The sequence below is a fragment of the Myxocyprinus asiaticus genome, chromosome 12 (assembly GCF_019703515.2).
Source record: "Myxocyprinus asiaticus isolate MX2 ecotype Aquarium Trade chromosome 12, UBuf_Myxa_2, whole genome shotgun sequence".
NCBI classification, from domain to species: Eukaryota; Metazoa; Chordata; class Actinopteri; order Cypriniformes; family Catostomidae; genus Myxocyprinus; species Myxocyprinus asiaticus.
The window spans coordinates 4,315,736-4,336,891 of NC_059355.1; the positions used below are offsets into that span (position 1 = coordinate 4,315,736).

Genomic DNA, 21,156 nt, shown 5'->3' on the forward strand with positions numbered 1-21,156 from the left:
CAGGTCAGGGGGTTGGAGGGGAACTGTTTGGGAATTGAATGTGAAAATGCTAACCTGAATAAGAGCCCACTTTAATACAACACAAACAAACAGTCTCTCTCATCCAGATCCACTTAACCTCAACATAATTACAGAAAATAAATGTAAAAAATCATTACAATTTATAATGAAGGTGAACTTGACAAAACATCAACAAAACAACATACAGATCAGACAGGCAGGGCACACATTTGTAATAAAGAGGACTTTTGCAATTAAAAAAAACAAAACAAATCATTCTTTTAATAACACATGGCATATAAAGTGTCCTTATAGTCTTTAATGTACTCATACACCACAGGCTATTGGAAATCCTTGATCATGAAATTGCTCAAGGCCTTTACAGACTGTTTCGAACAATAAATACTGTATTGGCAGAGCGCTATAGTCCAAATGATGATGATTTCATGAAAAGCACACAAGGTCAATATCCATGCCAAACTCCTGATCTTTGCTACCTACATCCATTGGAGCAAAGTCCAAAATTGGCAGCAGTGAAAGCGCTTGTGTGCTGAACTCAAAGATGGTCCTACCTCATTCACCATCGGATTTCTGGAGACAAGAACACAGAGAACAATGAGGTACGTTTCATTTGTCATAGTGATTTTTAATATGATATATTACAGCAAGATCACTAGAGAAACTACAAAAGACTGTTGAGTTTTTGCATTTGGGTCACTGAAAAATGATGTTGTCCAGTATAATAAAAATGAAAAATCTTTTAAAAAACCTAGTTTAAAACATGAGCCAAGTTCTTAAAAATGTAATTTTTGTGCAGGGGCCTGGGTAGCTCAGTGTGTACTGACACTGGCTACCACCCCTGGAGTCGCAAGTTCAAATCCAGGGTGTGCTGAGTGACTCCAGCCAGGTCTCCTAAACAACCAAATTGGCCCGGTTGCTAGGGAGGGTAGAGTCACATGGGGTAATCTCCTCGTGGTCGTGATTAGTGGTTCTCACTCTCAATGGGGCGTGTGGTAAGTTGTGTGTGGATTGCGGAGAGTAGCATGAGCCTCCACATGCTGTGAGTCTCTGCGGTGTCATGCACAACAAGCCACGTAATAAGATGCGTGGATTGACCGTCTCGGAAGCGGAGGCAACTGAGACTTGTCCTCCGCCACTTGGATTGAGGTGAGTAACCGTGCCACCACGAGGACCTAGTAAGTAGTGGGAATTGGGCATTCCAAATTGGGAGAAAAGAGGATACAATTTTATTTATTTTTTTTAAATATAATCTTTGTGTACATGTGTGTTACATAATTTTTAAAAAGTTGCATTTTCTACAAAAATAAATAAATAAATAAATAAATAATGATTTAATGACATTAAAAAGGTCAAGTGGTGAAACCATCAAATAAAAGTTATAAAAACACATTTCTTGCACCTTGACTAATTGTAAGTGTACCCTCTCTTAATCGTTAATTTCAAAAGAGTTTTCAAACCCTTTTCTTGATAAAATAAAAAATAATATATATATATTATTTTTTTTAAGTCTCAAATATCAAAAAGTTGTATTTGGGTTACCCCATTTGACCTGAACAAAATGTGCCTTTTAATAAAAATGCCAAAATGTATTTTGGAAAATGGCAAAATATCTGGTAATGTTTTTTATTTTATTTTTATTCACAGTCATGAGTGTAAAGGGGTCTTCTCAGTTTTGTTTTTTTTAACCCAGCTTTTATTAACTTATTTGACTGTATTCAGACGGTTACACAACTTACACATTTTTTATTTTAAACCCTAGAAAAAAATATTTAAATGACTTTCAACACAGAAATTAACACGTTCATGGGTGTGTGTGGAGGGGCTGGGGGATTAACGTCAAGTCATTCACCCATAAACTTAAGCAGTGACTAAAATTAACATTTTAATTTTATTTAAATAAAAAATGTTGCCAAACAAGACAAAGACAAAGATATTTGAACATACAGAGCAGCTGTTCTCTGTGACGGTGTACTTCAGGCGGTTGTTACTATATGCCTTGATGTCCTGTCCATCAGCAGCCTACTTCAGATTGCTGCTCTTCTCATCTTTATAGGCCACACTGTTTTTGCAGTGGTAGGTGATGGTCTGCACTGCCTCTTTCGACAACAGGTGGAGAAATCTCAGCTGGACAGACGCGGTGTTAGCCAATGCATAATGTTAGCTTCCATAAGTGAACTGAAACCAAGGAACAAAAAAAGCAGTGTATAATACACAGTTGTGCTCAAAAGTTTGCATACCCTTGGTGAATTGGTAATATATGTACCATTTTTAAAGAAAACATGAGTGAGCAGGCAAAACACATTTCTTTTATTTCTTTTGGGATTCATATTCAACTGTAGGTTATAACAGAATGGCACAATTATAAAACAAAACATGGCGAAAAAGAAAAAATGAAATGACCCCTGTTCAAAAGTCTACATACCCTTAGTTCTTAATACTGTGTATTGCCCCCTTTAGCATCAATGACAGCGTGCAGTCTTTTGTAATAGTTGTCTATGAGGCCCCAAATTCTTGCAGGTGGTATAGCTGCCCATTCGTCTTGGTAAAATGCCTCCAGATCATGCAAAGTCTTTGGTGTCTTGCATGAACCGCACGTTTGAGATCTCCCCAGAGTGGCTCGATGATATTAAGGTCAGGAGACTGTGATGGCCACTCCAGAACCTTCACCTTTTTCTGCTGTAACCACTGGAGGGCCAACTTGGCCTCGTGCTTAGGGTCATTGTCGTGCTGGAAAGTCCAAGAGCATCCCATGCGCAGCTTTCGTGCAGAAGAATGCAAATTGTCTGCCAGTATTTTCTGATAACATGCTGCATTCATCTTGCCATAAATGTTCACAAGATTCCCCGTGCCTTTAGAGCTCACACACCCCCAAAACATCAGTGAGCCACCACCATGCTTCACAATGGGGATGGTATTCTTTTCACTATAGGCCTTATTGACCCCTCTCTAAACATAGCACTTATGGCTGTGACCATAAAGCTCTATTTTGGTCTCGTCACTCCAAATTACAGTGTGTCAGAAGCTGTGAGGCGTGTCAAGGTGTTGTCGGGCATATTGTAACCGGGCTTTTTTGTGGCATTGACGCAGTAAAGGCTTCTTTCTGGCAACTCGACCATGCAGCTCATTTTTGTTCAAGTATCGTCGTATTGTGCTCCTTGAAACAACCACACCGTCTTTTTCCAGAGCAGCCTATATTTCTCCTGAGGTTACCTGTGAGTTTTTCTTTGTATCCTGAACAATTCTTCTGGCAGAAATTTGGAAATTTTGGCATTGATTTTGAAAATATGACTGATAATGCAAAGATTTCTGTCTTTTATTTAAGGATAGTGATCATATGAAGCCATTTATTATCACATAGTTGTTTGGCTCTTTTTTGAATCATAATGATACAGAAATCACCCAAATGGCCCTGATCAAATGTTTACATACCCTTGAATGTTTGGCCTTGTTACAGACACACAAGGTGACACACACAGGTTTAAATGGAAATTAAAGGTTAATTTCCCACACAGGTTAATTTTCTGTGGCTTTTTAAATTGCAATTAGTGGCTGTGTATAAATAGTCAATGAGTTTGTTAGCTCTCAGATGGATGCACCAAGCAGGCTAGATACGGAGCCATGGGGAGCAGAAAAGAACTGTCAAAAGATCTGCGTAACAAGGTAATGGAACTTTATAAAGATGGAAAAGGATATAAAAAGATATCCAAAGCCTTGAAACTGCCAGTCAGTACTGTTCAATCACTTATTAAGAAGTGGAAAATTCTGGGATCTCTTGATACCAAGCTAAGGTCAAGTAGACCAAGAAAGTTTCAGCCACAACTGCCAGAAGAATTGTTCGGGATACAAAGAAAAACCCACAGGTAACCTCAGGAGAAATACACGCTGTTCTGGAAAAAGACGGTGTGGTTGTTTCAAGGAGCACAATATGATGATACTTGAACAAAAATGAGCTGCATGGTCGAGTTGCCAGAAAGAAGCCTTTACTGCGCCAATGCCACAAAAAAGCCCGGTTACAATATGCCCGACAACACCTTGACACACCTCACAGCTTCTGGCACACTGTAATTTGGAGTGACGAGACCAAAATAGAGCTTTATGGTTACAACCATAAGCGCTATGTTTGGAGAGGGGTCAGCAAGGCCTATAGTGAAAAGAATACCATCCCCACTGTGAAGCATGGTGGTGGCTCACTGATGTTTTGGGGGGGTGTAAGCTCTAAAGGCACAGGGAATCTTGTGAAAATTGATGGAGAGATGAATGCAGCATGTTATCAGAAAATAATGGCAGACAATTTGCATTCTTCTGCATGAAAGCTGCGCATGGGACGCCCTTGGACTTTCCAGCACGACAATGACCCTAAGCATGAGGCCAAGTTGACCCTCCAGTGGTTACAGCAGAAAAAGGTGAAGGTTCTGGAGTGGCCATCACAGTCTCCTGACCTTAATATCATCGAGCCACTCTGGGGAGATCTCAAACATGCGGTTCATGCAAGACGACCAAAGACTTTGCATGACCTGGAGGCATTTTGCCAAGACGAATGGGCAGCTATACCACCTGCAAGAATTTGGGGCCTCATAGACAACTATTACAAAAGACTGCACGCTGTCATTGATGCTAAAGGGGGCAATACACAGTATTAAGAACTAAGGGTATGCAGACTTGTGAACAGGGGTCATTTCATTTTTTTAATTTGTTGTCATGTTTTGTTTTATGATTGTGCCATTCTGTTATAACCTACAGTTGAATATGAATCCCATAAGAAATAAATGTGTTTTGCCTGCTCACTCATGTTTTCTTTAAAAATGGTACATTACCAATTCTCCAAGGGTATGCAAACTTTTGAGCACAACTGTGTGTGTGTGTGTGTGTGTGTGTGTGTATATATATATATATATATATATATATAAAATAATAATAATTATAATAATTTATTTATTTATTTATTTTATTTTTTATTGATGAGTTGGAATGAAAAGCGAAGGAAAAGCAGCAAACAAGTGCCCAGCATATATGGGAACTCATTCAATACTGTTTAAAAAGCATCCCTGGTGGATACCTTATGAAGCTGTTTGAGAGAATGCCATAAGAGTGCAAAGCTGTTATTAAGGCAAAGGGTGGCTATTTTTAAAAGCTTAAAAAAAAAAAAGTTAAGTTATAAAGTTACATTTGTTTTCTTTTTATATTTAAATTAAAAAAGTCACTATTGTAAATTAAACTTAGTTCCTCGGTTCATGGTTGCTTCGAACCAGACCGGTTTAGGTATGCTGGAGGGTGAACTCCACCAGTTCTTGCGTGGGATGATGGCTGGTATACAAGTCTCTCCCATTTCCATGTTACAGTACACCTGGATGGCATCTCTAGCGCTGCCCTCATTCGGGTCTATCCAGTACTCGCCTGTGATACAACTGGAAAAGAGCGAAATCCTCCAATTATTTACAGTAGTTGCGATGGTCTTCATTTGCACAGATGCCTAAGGGATAAACAGTGGCACCTTTCCCATTCACCCATATTATTGCTTATATATCATACTGGATTATTCTGACTCATGCCTGGCTTATCTACAATGTGTTTTGGATTATGGATTTTAAATGTTGTTAGATGTAATTGCAAATAAATCTCTTTATATGGATCATCATTACTCATTGTCAGTCAGACCGATTCCATACAGCATCTTTTGGGTTGAGGTCTGGGTTTTGATTAGGTCTGGGCATTATCTTGCTGCACGGTTCACTGTAACAAGAGAGAAACTGATTTTGTTAACTGAAGTTGCTATTTCTACCTGATCTAACCCTTAATTTGTTTTGTTGGTTTAACATAATGTAATTTCAGTTTGCTAACAGGTGAGTATTCCTTTTTTTACTTTGTTACAGTACAACCACTCTTCCTTGGATTTTGACTTGTCTGTGCATGCCAGTTCTCCTAAAAGGTTGGGAATCATGTAGGTAATGTCTACCAAATACTGTAGAAAATCACCATTTAATCTTGGTTAGTGATGGCAGATGCCTTCCTACTCTACCATTAAGATAATTACAGTTTATGCCGTCATTACCCATCCTCGTGTTGTTCCAAACCTGTATGACTATACCTGTATTTTGAACACAAAAGGAAATGTATTATATGTATTATTCTCAGTTTCATTCCATATTTGTTCCATATAACAACAAAAAAGTAAATAGTGACTGAAGCTGTTATTACGCCTAACATCTCCTTTAAGAGATAACTATGTCATATGGGTTTGGAACAACATGAGGGCTAAATGATGACAGAATTTTCATTTTTGTGGGAACTGTTCCTTCTGACGTATTTGGAGCTAATACTACAGTGTGTTTCTTCATCCTAATCACTGCTCTTCTTCAGAGGATATCACTGTTTCAGGTCCTGACATGTGCGAGCAGGATATTGGCGACTGCCATCAGGACTGTGTATACTGTCCAGCTGACTTCCAAGGCTCTTAAGAGACAACTGAACCCCACTGTCGACCCGAATGGCATCAGATCCATTATTGGGTCTTGCCTCATCCTCGTTAAACTCTGATGGGGGAGGTGGAGGCGCCTCTGGCTCAGAGTCGCCATCAGATTCAAAGTTTGTACCAAAAAGCGGTACAAACATAGCATATAAACAGCGGTGGGGCCAGGAGGTCCAGGTGGTCCAGATGAGCCGGGTTCGCCTGGGGGTCCCTATAGATGAGATACTGAGTGATTGCTGTTTGAGTTGAATATTACAGAGCATTTAATGTTTTCTAATCATCTAATCGCATTAGCAGCACTAGGTAATTAATCATGATTATTAGTCATGAGTCATTAAGGACAAAATTTATGATCTGACTAAGAGACGTTAAGGATGGAAATCTGCATTTGACAAATGAGATCAGAAAACTGTAAACAGCACTTCGAAACAACATCTTAAACCAGCCAATATGGGTCCACCTGGAGCAGTGTGGGCCCCTGGAGCTCGAGGTTCCATTGGAGATGTTGGACCAGATGTGATGATCATCAGTAGTTAACAAATTAGATGGGATCTCTCAGCTGAAAAAAATAACTTAAAGGGATAGTTCACCCTAAAATGAAAATTCTCTTATCATTTACTCACCTTCATGCCATCCCAGATGTGAATTATATTCTTTCTTCAGTAGAACACAAACAAAGATTTTTAGAAGAATATCTCAGCTCTGTAGGTCCATACAATGCAAGTGAATGGTGATCAGACATTTGTAGCTCCAAAATCACATAAAGGAAACATAGAAGTAATTAATAAGACTCAATAATCAATTAATTCTTCAGAAGCGATATAATAGGTGTGGGTGAGAAACAGATAAATATTTAAGTCCTTTTTTTACCCTTAATCTCCAATTTCACTTTTACGTGTGGTGCCTGTTTAGTTTCACTTTCAAATCTGAGTGAAAGTGAAAGTGGAGATTTAGGGTAAAAAAGGACTTAATATTGATCTGTTTCTTACCCACACCTATTATATTGCTTCTGAAGATATGGATTTAACCACTGGAGTCATATGGATTACTTTTATGTTTCCTTTATGTGATTTTTGGAGTTACAAATGTCTGATCATTATTCACTTGTATTGTATGGACCTACAGAGCTGAGATATTCTTCTAAAAATCTTTGTTTGTGTTCTACTGAAGAAAGAATATCATTCACATCTGGGATGGCATGAAGGTGAGTAAATGATAAGAGAATTTTCATTTTAGGGTGAACTATCCCTTTAAGCTATTTTTTTCAGCTGAGAGATCCCATCTAATTTGTTAACTACTGATGATCATCACATCTGGTCCAACATCTCCAGTGGAACCTCGAGCTCCAGGGGCCCACACTGCTCCAGGTGGACCCATATTCCCTTCTTTTCCTGCTGGTCCAACAGGGCCTGGGGGTCCCTAGCAATGAAATTATCAATATAAATTTTTGCTGGTGCTTCAAAATAAAAAAAAAAAACATATATTTGTGCCATATGAAATTATATTTTATTCACTCTTTGCCCACTGGGTCCAACAGTTCCTATTGCACCATCATCCCCTGTGCCACCCTGGAAGGAAATGATTGACAGATGATTATCAGGAGAAGGTGGATGAACATTGTATTGTGTGACAGGTGAAATGTGGCAGGTTATACTTACTGATGCTCCCAGAAGCCCATGTAGTCCAGTGAAGCTACGATGACCCTTCTGACCTCTCTCGCCGGTGTCTCCTTTGTCTCCTAAAGGTCCTTGTGGTCCCTAAGGTTCATTGGGAGACATTTGGCACCATGAAGATTTGTTTATGAAAGGGATTCACCGATATTTCCAGTTAATCAGCCGTTATTTGGCCATTTTGCGTAGGGTTAAGAACTGGTTCTGAATAAGAACCTCCCATTTTTTTTCCCACCGGAATGAATGATGTTCATGACTTTCGTTGTGTTAAAGTTTCTCGAACATGCATTCTTCCACCGATGCGGACAAAACACCATGCTAAATTACTCTGTTTTACAATTTGGTGGTACTGCAACCACTTTGTTTGATCAGCAGTGTGAAATATACAGTACGACCAGTATAGTCCGATTCCCAAACGAATGACTCTTATAAGTCAGTTCTTTCGAATCTACACCGCAAAGCATACAGTGTGACCATTGTATCCCAATTCCCAAACAATTTACTCTAATGAGTCAGTTCTTTTGAATCTACACCGCAAAACTTTCAGTGTGACCAGTGTAGTCCGATTCCCAAACGAATGACTCTTATAAGTCAGTTCTTTTGAATCTACATCGCAAAGCATACAGTGTGACCATTGTATCCCAATTCCCAAACAAATGACTCTTATGAGTCAGTTCTTTTGCAACCAGTGTATCCGAATTCCCAAACAAATGTCTCTTAAGAATCGGTTCTTTTGAATCTACATCGCAAAGCATACAGTGTGACCACTGTATCCTGATTCCCAAACAAATGACTCTTATGAGTCAGTTCTTTTGACTCAACACTGCAAAACACACAGTGTGACCAGTGTAGTCCGATTCCCAAACAAATTACTCTTATCAGTCGATTGTTTTGAATCTACACCGCAAAGCATACAGTGTGACCATTGTATCCCAATTCCCAAACAAATGACTCTTATGAGTCAGTTCTTTTGAATCTACACCGCAAAACTTACAGTGTGATCAGTGTAGTCCGATTCCCAAACGAATGACTCTTATGAATCGGTTCTTTTGAATCTACATCACAAAGCATACAGTGTGACCATTGTATCCCGATTCCCAAACAAATTACTCTTATGAGTCAGTTCTTTTGCAACCATTGTATCCTGATTCCCAAACAAATGACTCTTATGAGTCAGTTCTTTTGACTCAACACTGCAAAACACACAGTGTGACCAGTGTAGTCCGATTCCCAAACAAATTACTCTTATCAGTCGATTGTTTTGAATCTACACCGCAAAGCATACAGTGTGACCATTGTATCCCAATTCCCAAACAAATGACTCTTATGAGTCAGTTCTTTTGAATCTACACCGCAAAACTTACAGTGTGATCAGTGTAGTCCGATTCCCAAACGAATGACTCTTATGAATCGGTTCTTTTGAATCTACATCACAAAGCATACAGTGTGACCATTGTATCCTGATTCCCAAACAAATGACTCTTATGAGTCAGTTCTTTTGACTCAACACTGCAAAACACACAGTGTGACCAGTGTAGTCCGATTCCAAAACAAATGACTCTTATCAGTCGATTGTTTTGAATCTACACCGCAAAGCATACAGTGTGACCATTGTATACCGATTCCCAAACAAATGACTCTTATAAGTCAGTTCTTTTGAATCTGCACTGCAAAACATACAGTGCAACCAGTTTAGTCTGATTCCCAAACGAATTACTCTTATGAGTCGGTCCTTTTGAATTTACACTTCAAAAAATACAGAACTACCTTCCAATCGAACAACTCTGTCATGTAACAAAATGAACCTGCATTCTTAAATGTTATGTGTACTCAAGGCTTGTAAGACTAAAATCAGAGTATTTATGGATAGTTTTTGATATGATAATGTGTTGTTAAAGATATTAATTATGAGTTTGATCTAAATTATTAAATTATTAAATAATTAGGACTAATCATTGGCTAAATCATTCTCTATCATTAAACTGTACTTTGCATATATTGGCATTTTTTTAACCATCGGCCACCCTGCTCTCTAAATATTGGCGTTGGTTCTTGAAAAACTAATCTCGGTCGACCACCAGTTTATGATGCAACATATGTTGTTTGTACCAATATGTGAATATGCAGACTTACTTTTTTCCTGCCGGACCGTCAGAACCAGGTGGGCCTCTTGCACCCTGTCAGTGAACTAAACCAATAAAAATGGATTAGAACAAAAATACAACATAGCTTTATAAAATAGTACAAGATTAAAGTAGCAATTTCAGTTGCAGTTTCATTGCTATCTTAGATCATTTTCTTATATGTCAATGTTACCTTGAAGAATCAGAAATTGGTACAGGTAACACACCTGATCTCCTCTCTGTCCTGGATCTCCTGGAGTTCCAACAGGTCCTGGAGATTCTGCTGCTCCCTGGCCTCCAGCGAGACCCTCTGGCTGGGTCTCCTCTGTCACCCTGAGAGCAATGAAACACAAATTAATGTTCATTATAACTTGTCTATATTTTTATAAGACCAAGATGAAACTAAATTTAGCTCTCTGGGTCTCTACTCTTGCTCCAATAATGCCATCAGCTCCTGGAATTCCATCAGCTCCAGCCAATCCCTAATTTAATAAAGAATCCAATGGGATAAATATTTTTTTTATATATATATATTGTATATGTGTAATGTATCAGTGAATATTGACTCTCTGTCAAAAGTTTTTTCAAGACCAACGGCCTGTATACCTCAGGGCCAGCATCTCCTCAGGGTCCGGCTGCTCCTGGTAAACCAACTGGTCCAGCACCAACTTTGGATCCTTGGGGACCTGTGGTATCAGCCTTTTCTGGTTGACCCTTGGAAAATCAAACAAATGGATTAGATCAAGAATGAAAGCTGTAGTTTATCACAAACAAATCTTAGTAGCTTATGCTCTATGACAGTCATTGAAATCTGATAACCTAATCAAGTCAATGACCAAACAACAGCACAAATGTCCTTAGTTTTAGATTTTAACAAAGATACATTTCTGAAAAGTCGCTATCATAAGAGGGTAGAAGTTTTAACTTACCGCAGGTCCAGGAAGTCCAGCCATGCCACAATCTCCTCTCATCCCACAAACCCCCGCTGTCCTGGTGTTCCGGCAGGACCTGGTGGTCCATCTGGAACTATTAAATTAAAGGAGAATTTGAGGTTTGGGCAACATGATCACACGGGGATTCGACATGTTGCTTCCGAAAGATCTTGAACCCTTCTACCGAATTACTGAAAAAACGGCATCCCCCGTCAGACATTTCTGCACCAACTCAAACATGATCACCCTTTCTTTTGATGCTTCTGACGCTACCTCCGAGACATAGGTTCAGGTCCAATGGAAACCAGGAAGTAATCACTCAAAAATAAAAAATTTACTCCACTGACAGTTAGGTTTAGATTTGGGGTTTGGTTTAGGGGGTAGGATAAATATAATATTAATTCTTGTTGACCTAATTACATCCTGTACAACTAAAAATGCAACTTGCTTTTGGCGCCATCTGTGGACATTTCACCCAGAAAATGAAGCTCAAATGTGCCTGTATGTTCAACAACACTTCCAGCTTTTGCCACTGGGGGCAGTGGTTTAAATTTTGGTAAGCACAGACTGATTTTAGCCACAGAACTTTCGACAAGCTGTTGCCGAATTTACAGTGCAATCAGTCTGGTTTGAAGATACAAGTTGTTTACATAATTATTTGTAGTATTAAACCACTTCAGTTTATTTTAAAATCACAATTCTGTTTTAGATATGAAAAGCACAGTATGAACACAATTGTCATACATGGCTTATGATCTTGTAAGAACTTGTTACTGGAAATTTATTTGATATTGAGTGTAAGGAACAACTCACTAGCAATCCGTCCTCTCCAGGTTCCCTTTTGTCTGCAGGGCTACCAACAGGTCCAGGGTTTCCACACTCACCCTGATGCTCAGGCCCTCCAGGATCTCCCTGAATTCCAGGTGGGCCCTTCATTCCCAGGCTCACCAACTGGATCCTAATAAATATATCAATGTAAACCAGAGTCCAAACAGTACATCCAAGGCCAACTGTCTTTTATAACACTACATTAGCAATGTAAATACTAATTGAAGGTCTAGCTTTTGAGCACTGGTTTGTGGACTAAATCCTGATTAAGGAATCACTCACAGCAGAGCTTGCTGTGCCAACACCTCCTGGGGATCCTGGGAAACCACTGGGGCCCTTTAAGCAAGAGGAAGAAACCAAAGAGGATTCCACACAAGCAAGAAAGAAAGGAAGTCAGAGGATTTTGCACAAGTAACTAAGCACTTCCAAGATTATCAATAGCGGTTATGATACAACAATTGTGTATGTGATTTACGGCAGCAGTTCCTCTGCCACCTTCAAGGCCAGTAATTCCAGCCAATCCCTTAAAAAAGTGCTACGTTTATACATGTTTCAAAAGGGTTCCTCAAAATCAATGGGATCAATGAATCAATGAAGTCTGTATATGTATTAAATAAAGTATATGTCTTTACCTAAAGTCTATTTATAACATCTATTTATATATGTACATAGATACAGTATATATACTGGTATATAAATCTACTTCTCTTTATCCATGTCCTTACTCACCTGAGGACCAGGTTTCCCCCGCCATTCCTTGAGGCCCTGAAGACCCTGCCTCTCCCTTTGCTCCTTCCTCTCCAGGTTCACCTTTAATTCCGGACTGACCATCAGGACCCCATCACAAAGATGACAATATTTACAACATGGACCAGATTATTAAAAATGCGGGCGGACGGACGGACTTACTTACAGGAGGTCCAGCAAACCCAATGGGACCAGTAGGACCTGGCTCACCAGGTGAGCCCTAAAAAATAATACAGAAGTAATGAAATGATCTATCAAATTGCTAAACAACAGTCGTCTTTAACTAGGGTCATATGTACAGTATGTACCGTATGCGTACATACTTTACTGTTACAAATGCTGTACTCACAGCCATTGCTCTTGAGCCTGGAGATCCAGTAGGATCCTCTTGGGCCTTGTTCTCCCTGTAACTGAACAATCAGTTCAGAGTGCATCTAAGCAGCAATAGTTGTAACAATTTACTAAATAAACCACTGTAAGGCAAATCAATCTGCCACTTAAGAAAAGTTTTATTAAAACATCCTCTTACCTTCTCCCCGGGTGGCCCAGATGGTCCAATGGACCAGGTAATCCCTACAGATAGCACTGATATTTATTTTCCTGCTATATTAAAGGGATAGTTCCCCCCAAAATTATAATTCTGTCATCATTAACCCACCCTCACGTTGCATGACATTCTTTGCCCTGTGGAACACAAAACAAGATGTTAGCCAGAATGTTTGGCACTGACAGCTTCAGTTACCATTTACTTTCATTGTATGTACAAATAAAAGTAAAGGTTACTGAGGCTAACATTCTGCCTAATATCTCCTTTTGTGTTTCACTGAAGAAGGAAAGTCATACAGGTTTGGAACACCATATAAATGATGAAAGAATTATTATTATTTTTTTATTTTTTTGGTGAACAACCTCTTTGAGAAATAGGTCAGCACTCAAAAAGTTTTTTACAGAATGATTGACTTGTGCAGTTAATTATATTTCTGTCACTCACTTGAGCACCATCATTGCCAGATGCCCCTTCTGCCCCTCTGTCTCCCACTGCACCCTGAGAAAACTGATAAAAAGTATTAAAACATTCAAGGTTTCTTACAAACTGATAAGAAAAAAAAATATTGAGAATTGTGCTTGATGTGTGACTATTTCACATTGCCACACAGATTTTTCAATTTCATTTTTCACAGATAATTTCTTGCTTCATCCTCAAGGAATATTAACTTTCAATCTGAAGATATGAACAAGTCATTCATTATTTGAAAGCGGTCATGCCTCACAGAGCCTAAGCCAGCAAATCATTTAATATATACAATATTGTTGCACTGACTGGAAAATCATGAATATACGCAAGTACTTTGTTTATTATGTACTGTATGTGTGCATGTTTAACACATGCCAAAGCCTTTGATTTCTCTTATCACGCAGAGCCACACTCACACTTTCTCCTTTAGGCCCTGCTGGTCCAGAGATCCCTTTCTCCTGGCATACCCTGTAGCCTGGGCAGTCCAGGTTCTCCTCCAGTTCCAGCTGGACCTGGTTTGCCCTGCACAGCCAAGAACATTTACCCAAATTATTGTGGCCATAAGTAGGCTTATACATCATCTCTGTGTATGCTAATGACATGTTGAACACAGTGCACAAAATTCAAACAAAAAAGAAAAATTGTTGTGAGATCCACGCACAACTTACCACGTGCCCCATTGAGAGCGAGAACCACTAATTGCGACCACAAGGAGGTTACCCCATGTGACTCTACCCTCCCTAGCAACTGGGCCAATTTGATTGCTTAGGAGACCTGGCTGGAGTCTCGTGACTCCAGGGGTGGTAGTCAGTGTCATTATGTAGGTTTAAAGATCTTGTTAAATGTCTGTATGTCTTTAATATCACAAGATTATGTTAGGTGAAAGGTGCTTATTTAATACTCGCTATGTGTTGTGTTATATGTGGGGGAGGGAGAATGAATTGTACACAGTCGGGATATAAATTGGATCATAGATGTATGATACATGTGATGTTTTTAAATTTTTTGTAACACAAGGGTCTAAGAAGAATTTCCCAGCGATGGGACAAATAAAGTAGAATCAATCCATCAAACCTGTGGTCCAATTTTCTCCTCTGCTCCTTACATTCCCAGCACACCAGTCAGTCCCTAAAAAGACATGTAAACACTAAATAAACTCGACTCAGTTTCTGACCAGAACTGACTTTAACATTTGCTTGCAAATTGAAGGGTCTGAACCAGGTTGCAAGAAACCTGTTGGGCTGAGAAAACCCTAAGGACACTTCCAATTATAAATAAGGGTTTTATTAACATAGGGGTTTTGTGCAACCAGGTGCTGCAGAACTACCAGCAATATCTTGTTCCAAAATGCAAACTAATTTACAAGCAAGGATGTAGCCAGCAAATTACTTTTGGTTGGGCCTCAATAAAAATGAATGGGCCAATTTTTCATCCAAAAAATATTTACATTTTTTTTACTAAAATATATATATATATATATAAATAAATAATAATAATTATTATTATTTTATTTTTTAATAACAGAGAAGTGGTGCATTCAAACAGTTCTTTCACACGTTCAGAAATCAGAATTTATGCATATTTTTATGCATTTTATAAATATATATTGAAGTCAAAGAATAATCTCTAATATTCTGGTTGGGCCTGGGTCTAATTAGGGTAGGCCCAGGCTCTATATATATATATATATATATACATACACACACATTTTACCAACCCTTGTTCCCAGAATTCCTGTTTCCCCAGTTCATCCAGGGTCTCCGGTTGCACCTTAAAGCCCTGGTGATCCTGGGACACCACGGTCACCCTGTGAACCCTAGAGAATATAGTATGGGAAAGAAATGGCATTACATTGAAAAAAAAAAAAAAAAGACTAATGTTATACTAAATATGTGATGGTGTTGTTAATAGCTGTATAGACAAGAAAAAATTGGTGTGAAAGATAGGCTGTTATATCAGCCAGCTGCTTATTAATCAGATATAAGCCTTTTCTGTGTAAAACAATTAAACAATTAATAAATGAAATAAGGGTTAATTTTATTTCAGCAATTTGTGATAAGTTTTATTGGAAATCATCATTATTAAACAGTAGGTACTAGGTAACACTTAGTTAACATGAACTAATAATGAACAATATAATTACATATAATTAATATATGGTAACATTATTAATTAGTTACCATATTAATCTTACCATAAAATTAATAAAGTTCATGTATTATTAACTAACATGAACTAGCAATGTACAATTGTGTTTTCATAAAAAAAAAAAAAAAACAGAAGAAAGATTAATAAATGCTGAAAAAATATTGCACATTGTCAGTTCATGACACCTATGGCATTAACTAATGTTAACAAATAGAACCTTATTGCAAAGTGTTACCAGATTAGGATTTGTATATTTATGCATTTTATTGGCCATCGGCCACCCTGCTCTTTAGATTATCATCTCGTTCATTAACGTCACTGAAAAACCTATACCAGTTGAAGACTGTTTGGTATGTTTCTAACCTTTTGACCGAGCAAACCATCAGCTCCTGGAAAGCCCCGATTACCTGGAGCTCCCTGGATAAATGCAAAACATTAAAAATGTATGTAAAAAAGAAAATATGGAAAGCAGTCACATAACAAGTCCTCTTGCACTGAATGACTTCATTTCCACCTGGTATTAAGATGTGTTTTTGGTGATCCGATCACATGTGGTCAGCGCTAAATACAGTAAACGGAGTTTAAAAGGTTTTGTGATCAAAAACCACATACGAATGTAGTCAAAAACGCATATGACCGCATCGCATTTGATGTGTAAACGATAATCCATCCTGTATGCGTCCCAGCAACATCAAAACACCACCCCTGACCTGCAGCTCAGGTTAATACAGGTAATCCACTAAAATAACGGACAATTCTGCTAGAAATGTTGCTTTTGTGCTTAGATTAAATTTCAGCTGGTTCCGGGAGAAATATTGCGCCTTTTTTCCGCACTTTGTCTTTTCTGACTTTGTTGCGGTTTATTATCATGCAGCAACACACTGACATAGTGACTGATGTATGTCATCATGAAACAAAGTTCCTCCCCTCCAAATCCGATCAGAAGTGGTCGCAGGAGATGCATTTAACCAACCAGCTGTAAACAGCGACATGTCTCGCCTGACCACATGTGATCAGATCACCCGAGATGCATCTTAATACCAGGTATAAATGGGTAAATGTTAACCGTTCACAATAATGGAATGGCACTTACTCTTTCTCCAGCTGGGCCTGGGGATCCAACGGCCCCTGTGTCTCCTCTTGGACCTCACTTTCCTTCCTCTCCCATTGGCCCCATTTCACTCTGAGCTCCAGGAGGGCCCAACAACAACAGACATACCATAAAAACAACAATGATGACATTCTGTCAAACTGTACAGAGCACAAATACTAACATTAACAAACAAGATTTTTACATTTTCCAAAGAAAATGTGAGTGGTGCAAAACCTGCTGCCCCACATGGGTGTTCTGGGTGGTTGCTAGAGCGTTGCAAGTGTGTTCTAGGCGGTTTCTAGGTGGTTGCTTACTGACCAAATCAAAAGAGCCCGTCCCCTCAAGTTTTTGTAAAACTCTGCTCCCTCTATCATTGTTAGTTAATGAGACTTTTTACCAGTTTAAGGTAAATCCATCAGGTGAAAAACATCAGTCAGATCAGTGGTGTAGTTGGGCCATACACACGTATATGCCGTATACTTTTTTCCCAGGGCAGTTTGCGTATAACGACTTCTAAGGATCAATATTTACATATACCCTCAGTATACCCACTTGTTTTGCTGCTTAACAAGTCCATAATCATAATAGCAGTAGTATCAGGTAAAATTAACAAAATATGCCAAACGTCCTGTAAAATAAGGAATCGTCCCGTAATTAAGGGAAAAATATTGCATTGGGGAAAAGATCAGTGACAATCAAAGCGTGTTTTCTGTCAGAAGCAAGATAATTGTCAAAATCATAAAGCATTCGAGTGCATGTTAATTGTTTCCCACCACTGGGATTTTAAAACACCAGTGTAATTTTAACACTGATAGTGGAGGTTTTTTGTGTGTCCCTTGATTTATTGTGCACCCTGTTATGTCATGATACTATGACCTTTCATTGAAGATATATGTTAGGAAATGACATCACACACACTGGAGGTGGACATCAGCCATTCTGCAAACTTTGAGTTATTTGAAGTTTATAACTCTATTGTTTTCCTTTATTTTGTGCTGTTAGTCATATGTGGTCAAGCATAACATGTCCACCCTGTTATGGGAAGATATATGGGAAATTAATATAATTTAAAATTTCTATATACAGTATTTATGTTAATAGAAAATATTAGTTTACCAATATGTTTCCTAGATATCAATGACAGACCATGTGGTGGCTAATTTATTCACTGAATGTCCAGCTTGTTATTGTCCACCCTGATGCTGCCCATTTAACTGGATGGACATCTGAATTTTTTAAGTAATTTAGCTTGACCAGAATGACTAATACAATCTTTAATATGTCCCTGTAATGATGAAACATGAAGAAACTTGTAAAAGTATGTTTTATTTTTCAAAAGTTACAAAGCCGGAATGTCACCGAATTGTAGGAATGACCCAATTACGATATGTACAGAGTTGCAGTTCTGCCGCTCTCTATACGCAGATTACACAGTCTACGGTAACAGTAAAGTACAATCTATAGTAACAGACCCCCCCCCCCCCCCCCCCCCCCCCACACACACACACACACACACACACACACACCACTGAGTCAAATCGATTAGAGAAGTAATAACATAGCTTTTTTCATTTCAAGTCCGTAGCACAAATTGTGTTGGACAAGTTAAGTTTAATACTTAAGGTTAAGGGTTTGTTCAAATCCCTAGGCTTAGCAAGCACAATTTCATACCTTTTTTAATTACTAGGCATTGTTCAGAATATTTTTAGTACTTACAGGCTCTCCTTTAGCTCCAGGTTCTCCTTTAAATCCAGGGGACCCAAGGTCACACTGTAAAATAGAAATATTATGGAAAAGCACTACATGTTTCATCAGAAGTGCTCCACATCAAATACAAATGAACTGAAGTGGTATGGGAGCAACACAAATTAAATACATAAAATAACAATGGTTATTTTAATGCAATTTGCATTATACTGATGAATCTGTCATTACCACTTGGCTTTTGACCCCTGAATGTCCAGTTGACCCCTGAGGTCAAGGTGGACCAGGCTGTCCAATCAGTCCAACAGAACATCAGGTTCCATTGATTGCAATTACAGTGCATATGAATCAGGTTTACCTTCATGCCTGGACCACCAGGAAATCCTGGAGGTCCAGGAATTCACAATGGACCCTGTGAATAATGTAAGTCTTTAATGTAAGTCAAAGTGCTGCACATCTTTGAACGTAATAGCAGACATATGTCTTTTATGGTATTTTGTTAGAAGTAAATGGGTAGACAGTGTGTATTTGTGTAGATATATGAGGGATGATGTTGGGGATACTGTCATTCACACACCAATGGACCTGGTTTTCCCACATTTACTGAAAGGCCACATTTTCCCTATAAACAGAAAATACAGTATTTGAGGAATTTATAAAAAGCAAATTGAAGCAAAATTAACATAACTCTCTCCTCAAAGTCAAAATTTGTAAGAATTACTGTAGTGGGGGCCTGGGTAGTTCAGCGAGTATTGACGCTAACTACCAAATCCAGGGTGTGATGAGTGACTCCAGCCAGGTCTCCTAAGCAACCAAATTGGCCCGGTTGCTAGGGAGGGTAGAGTCACATGGGGTAACCTCCTCGTGGACACGATTAGTGGTTCTCGTTCTCAATGAGGCGCGTGGTAAGTTGTGCGTGGATCGCGGAGAGTAGCATGAGCCTCCACATGCTGTGAGTCTCCGCGGTGTCATGTACAGCAAGCCACGTGATAAGATGCGCGGATTGACTGTCTCCGAAGTGGAGGCAAATGAGACTTGTCCTCCACTCCCCGGATTGAGGTGAGTAACCACGCCACCACGAGGACCTTCTAAGTAGTGGGAATCGGGCATTCCAAATTGGGGAGAAAAAGGGGAGAAAAAAATAAAAAGAATTACTGTAGTGGACCACAGCACACACTCATAGAGGACACTGTTGTCTTACCACAGGTCCTCCAGGACCGATGTGTCCTCTCTCACCAGTCATTCCAATTGGACCCTTCAAAGAACAATATCAGCATGATACATTTTTTGGGTAGAAAAAAAATCAATAATAATTTTTTTTTTTTAAAGTGCAATTTGGCTGAAATGTCAATTGCCATGAAAATCAGAAAGTGCATCTTACCAGTGGACCTACAAGCCCCATGGTACCAGGAGTTCCTGATTCTCCCTTTGATTTTGAAAATAAAGTAACATTACTAAGACAATCAAACCACAGGAGCACATATAAGTACATGAAAACTGCCATGAGAATTTGTTGGCTTCAAATCTGCGACCTCTAACCTTTAATCCCACGGCACCTGGTTCTCCTTTTGCACCCTGCAGACTTGGATGACCCTAAGATAGGGATGGGATTCATCAGTTTTCAGTTTGGGCCCTATTTTAAGAGCCATAAGTTATAAGCGCAAAGTCAGTGGGCATGGCCGTGAAGTTTTGGTATTTTCGTGCAAGCATGCGCTAAGTCTTAGGCGCAAGTGTGTTTGGGGAAATCACATGTGCAACACGCTAATGGGCTGGGTCAAGTGCAATTTAATTCTGATGTTATTTTCCGGTTATTGCTACATTTTTGGTCTTACCATGGGTCCAGGATCACCCACGTCTCCTGGGGCACCCTGTGCTCCTGTTGACCCCTAAATGCAGAGAGAATAATCATGTAATAAGCAGTGGCATAGGCACGGGTGTGCCAGGGTGTGCAACTGCCATCCAAAGTGTAAGCTTGCACACCTAAATGAAATGGCTTTTTCTTTTGTTTTTTGTGCTTTATATTATGTAGGGGTGTAAAATGCATCAATATTATGGTTAAATGCAATGCATCGATTACGAAATGTAATAATCAATTATAATGACTATAATAATACCCAAGTGTTACAGAGGCTGTCTAAGATTACAAGCGCACTCTCGCAACAGATCCTTTGCCCACTCTAACCTTTTCTTTTTGTTTTTCTGTTTAAAAGTGTCTTTTTCTTTGCAATTCTTCCCATAAGGCCTGCACCCCTGAGTCTTCTCTTTACTGTTGTACATGAAACTGGTGTTGAGCGGGTAGAATTCAATGAAGCTGTCAGCTGAGGACATGTGAGGCGTCTATTTCTCAAACTAGAGACTCTGATGTACTTATCCTCATGTTTAGTTGTACATCTGGTCTTCCACATCTCT

At 39.0% G+C, this 21,156-nt stretch overlaps 1 long non-coding RNA gene and 1 pseudogene across 2 annotated transcripts; one reads left to right on the forward strand and one right to left on the reverse strand.

The window, feature by feature from the left end:
- Positions 1–444: 444 nt before the first annotated feature.
- LOC127449525 (collagen alpha-2(V) chain-like) lies at positions 445–10,746 on the reverse strand (annotated as a pseudogene).
- Positions 10,747–11,204: 458 nt separating this feature from the next.
- On the forward strand, positions 11,205–14,862 carry LOC127449169 (uncharacterized). 2 transcript variants are annotated; one of them, XR_007898676.1, is made up of 3 exons: positions 11,205–12,451; positions 12,775–13,000; positions 14,233–14,862. It is a non-coding gene; the product is annotated as an uncharacterized LOC127449169 (long non-coding RNA). The 2 variants fall into 2 exon arrangements; XR_007898677.1 differs by having other exon boundaries at positions 11,205–12,135; positions 12,325–13,000.
- Positions 14,863–21,156: the final 6,294 nt, after the last annotated feature.